The sequence below is a fragment of the Lygodium microphyllum genome, chromosome 17 (assembly GCF_053477565.2).
Source record: "Lygodium microphyllum isolate KBCC chromosome 17, Lygodium_microphyllum_v1.1.10, whole genome shotgun sequence".
Classification (NCBI taxonomy): Eukaryota; Viridiplantae; Streptophyta; class Polypodiopsida; order Schizaeales; family Lygodiaceae; genus Lygodium; species Lygodium microphyllum.
Window position 1 is genome coordinate 141,885,848 of NC_141151.1, and position 4,209 is coordinate 141,890,056.

At 43.7% G+C, this 4,209-nt stretch overlaps 1 pseudogene; it reads right to left on the reverse strand.

The window, feature by feature from the left end:
• Nucleotides 1-2,777: 2,777 nt before the first annotated feature.
• LOC148022424 (glyceraldehyde-3-phosphate dehydrogenase GAPCP2, chloroplastic pseudogene) lies at nucleotides 2,778-3,513 on the reverse strand (annotated as a pseudogene).
• Nucleotides 3,514-4,209: the final 696 nt, after the last annotated feature.

Genomic DNA, 4,209 nt, shown 5'->3' on the forward strand with positions numbered 1-4,209 from the left:
CAACTTACCCACCAACTCCGCTTTGACTGACTCAAGTGTCAAATCTGTGATTCCTTTGATTATATCATCAAGAGAAGTAGGCACCGATGGAGCAGATGGTTTTGGAGCAGAAGGTGTAGGCATCGGTCGTGGAACAGGAGGAAGAGGTGGAGTAGAAACTATAGGCACTGGCATAGGCCAAGAAACTGGCTGAGGAGGAGAAGAAATAACAGGGATAGAAGTAGGCATAGGAGCAGATGATGGTGTAGGTGTCATGGAACCATTCTGTAGGCGAGTCTTCCATATCCTCCTCTTGGTCAATGTCGAAACTGCATCTTGAGCATCCTGCCAATCAGTTTTAAGACCCATAGGCTTTGTGCGATCTTCAAGAAGCTCACCCAAATCTTCTTGAAGAGCAGGATCTGCAGCTTGCAAGAAAAGCTCAACTTTTTCAACATCCAATGCTCTTTGTTCAATGGCATCAAGCTGACTATACCTTTCTTCAAATTCTCGAATCAACTCCGAAGCAGCAAGACCCTTGTTTGGCATGTAGACCCACTCTCGGAATGACCGTCGAGTAGCCATACCAAAGTCCTCAAGGAAGTATTCTTCTTTTAGTGCCTTCTTAAAATCTTGCCAATGTGTATTTTGAATAAACAAATCAGTCACTTTTGTTCTCAAAGCAGGTGTGACAAGACGAAGGAAGTACTTACTCATAAGTCCAGCAGGAACTCCAAAAAATCCCATCTTGATTTCATATGTCTTCAAATATGCTGAAACATTACGCCCGTCAAACAGCTTCTTCTCACTCTCAACTGCTTCAATAGCCTTAGTCGCGCTGTTTGCATTCTCCTGCTCCGAATAGAGTTGCCTTTGCTGAGACAACTGTTGTTGATGCAATTGTTGTTGCTGCTGCATATACATTTGTGTTTGCTGATTTTGGAGCTGCATATACATGGACATATTCTGCAAAATCTGTTTTAGATCCTCCGTTGAAGTACTTGACGCAGCAGTCATAGATGGAGCTGAAGTAGAGGTAGCTGGAATTGTAGAAGAAGCTGAAACAGAGGCTGAAGTGTCTCCCATCCTGAAATTTTTGCGACGCTTTCACGTCGGGTTCACCAAAGATGTCGAAGGGTTTTCGAAAGCAAAGTCACAACCACAGAGGTTCTTGAGAAATTCCAAGATGAAAGATCAAGCGAACAAATAATCAAGACGAATATGATGCCAGGGTTTAAGTGTATTACAATTTTTGGTTCAAGTACAAGTAACAAGACGGATCAACCAAAAGCCTTGCAAGAAAACCACTTTATGTTATAAATCAGAATACAAGAGCATCAGATATGTCATCCAGTCGTCAAGAGAATATCTTCAAAATAGACTCTTCTTCAACTGATAGATCAGCTAGTTTGTGTCTTTAGTGTAGCACTAAAGTCAGTGTCAGTGGATTGAGGGAGAGCACATTGGGGTAAAAGAAGCTCACTCAAAGGAACAAGATGGGGCCGAAGTAGTGATGACATCCATAAGGTAATAAAAAGTCATATTCTTTATCAATTCCTCAGGTAGTTGCTTCTCAGACTTCGATAGCAAAGCAAATATAAAAAATACTGATGAAGGAGATCCACTCTACGTGTGTGTATAAAGGAAAGATGATATAAGCTTTCAATGATATTGCTCTTGCTACTCCTATTCACATCCTTTGCTGATGACAACGAGGATGGATCGTGCCAATCCTCAAAATTCCAATCATCAACAAGACCTCGTGTTGTCTGCTTTTTCTGCTTGATTTGGAGCTTTCTTCGCCTCTCCCGTTATTCCATCAGGAGTTTGAGCACCATTAACGGTAGACGATTCGATTTTTCCATAACTTGGGAGGGGCGACCGTTGGCCAATACAAGTTCAGTTGCCTTTGAGCTTCGAAGCCAAGCTGCAGAGAGAGACCCTTGCAAGAAGGGCGAGTACACGAGATCTCGTAAGCCATGGAGCAACAGGTACCTGAACAAGGTGCTTCTTGGATTCACAGCATGAGTAGTAGCTTCTACTTTCCCGCATAGCAATGAGGTTTAAAGAGGAGTAACGCCAGTGTGCATTGCAGCATTTGATGGCGTGGAAGGATACAAAAGCATGCACCATCGCAGCATTGGAAGATAGCTTCAGGTCCGTCTGTCATCTCCTCCACCTCAGCTACAACTTCGCCTTCATCATCCGTCGCAGCCACATCCGGTTGATTCGATTGAAGAGCCTTTTTTGTTATCGCAGCTTTATGTCGACTCCTAAGGAAGCTTCGTCTTCTCAGAGAAGGTGATCACCAAAACGTATTCTCGTCCACGCCTTCGTCACCCCATTCAGAGCAGCATCCGTCAACGAACTTATGTTAGCCGCCTTCGTTCTTCGTTCAGCAGCAGCTTCATCCTCACATTCCCGTCCTTCGTTCAGTAGCTTTGTTGCCCCTCCCCTCCATCCGTCCTCACGATCCACTCCAGCGTTCGTTCCCGTGCTTCCTTCCGTTCGATCCTTTTGCCTAGCAGCAACCTCATCAGTCATCACCTCTGTTCATCGCAGTCTTCGCCTTGATCTCTCCTTCATCCCCCCAATTAGCCTCGCTCCTTTTCTCCCCTTTCCTTTAATAGAGTTCACCAATGCTTTATCGTCGCCTCCCAGCTCTTCTGCCCCCAGCTATTTCCGTCGTTATTCTCCCCTCAAAGCACGGCTCTTCTTCCCCTAAAGCACGGCTCTGTCCCGAACAACCACCAGCTTAATGACAGGCCCAACCTCGAAGTCGCATAGATTTGAAGAACTCAATATTTCTTGCCAGCAGCAACCAAAGCAATATGGCTGATGAGATCCACCACTCGGTTGCTGTAGCCCCATTCATTGTCAGATCATGCCACAAACTTCATAAATTTATTTTGTTCAGAGCAATGCCTGCCTTGCATCAAAGATGCTAGACCTCTCATCCCCAACAAAGTCGGTAGAGACCACATCATCCTCAGTATATTCAAGGATCCCTTTCATTAAGCTTTCAGACGCAGCTTTGACTGCTGCCTTAACTTCATCGTAAGAAGCATCTTTTTCCAGTTGGCAAGTTAAATCAACAACTGAAACATTAGGAGTCGGAACTCTAAATGCCATGCCAGTCAACTTACCATTCAGCGCAGGTAGCACCTTTCCCACTGCCTTTGCAGCACCAGTTGAGCTAGGAATGATGTTTTGTACTGTACTATTTTTCTCCTCCCCAGTCCTTCCTAGAAGAACCATCCACTGTCTTTTGAGTTGCAGTAGTTACATAGACCTCAGTCATCAGACCCTCAATAATTCCAAACTCTTGGCGTATAACCTTTGCAAGCGAAGCTAGACAGTTCGTTGAACAACTGGCATTTGATACAATTTGCATCTCTGGTTTGTATTTTTCCTCATTAACACCCATCACAACATCGGGGCATCTGCAAAAGGTGCTAATATAATTACTTTCTTTGTAGCTTTTAAAGCACAGACAAGTGTGATATTATCCAGAGGGATATCCTCCTCATGCATTTATTCAAATAGTTGTAATGTCTTCTCTCCTTGACCCAGTTCAACATAGATTGAATACGCAGAGCATAAATGTAATCACAAAAACTAAGTGTGCATAAAGTATGAAATCGCACACACTACTTTCGAGTGGTTTTCACATCTCGAATGCGCAGCAATACGACAACGTGGCAGACCCGGGAAGACCTAGATCGCAAAACCCGTAACATTCCATGGGAGTGCCGGGCGGAGTTTTCTAGACATCCTTTCTGATGGACTGCTAAGACATGTCCTGGATGATACTAGCGGACACGTTATAGTTTGTATCAGAGCCGACCGACAACGGAATTGTTTTTATAAGATCTCAATAAATTGAAGTAAAGAATTGTTGCTGTCCAAACATTTCATTACCTTCAATGCTGTCTTGCAGAATTATGAAGCGTGGAACAAGTTTTTGGTATTTCGAGTCATGTTTATGACTGCAATGCATTCTCCGCTTTACAGATAAAGAATTGGGATGATGAACATCTTGGAGCAGATTTATAATCCATCACCTTTATACATAGAACGAAGATGGATGGGGACTTCAGGAATCTACTATATAGTCGCCCACCGGTTTGCTTATCTACAGACCAACCTAAAGAGGATCAAGTGGTTGGAAGACTTGAAAGTCGTGAAGCTGTTCATTTTTGTGGAAGCTCACGTAAATTCGACTTTACA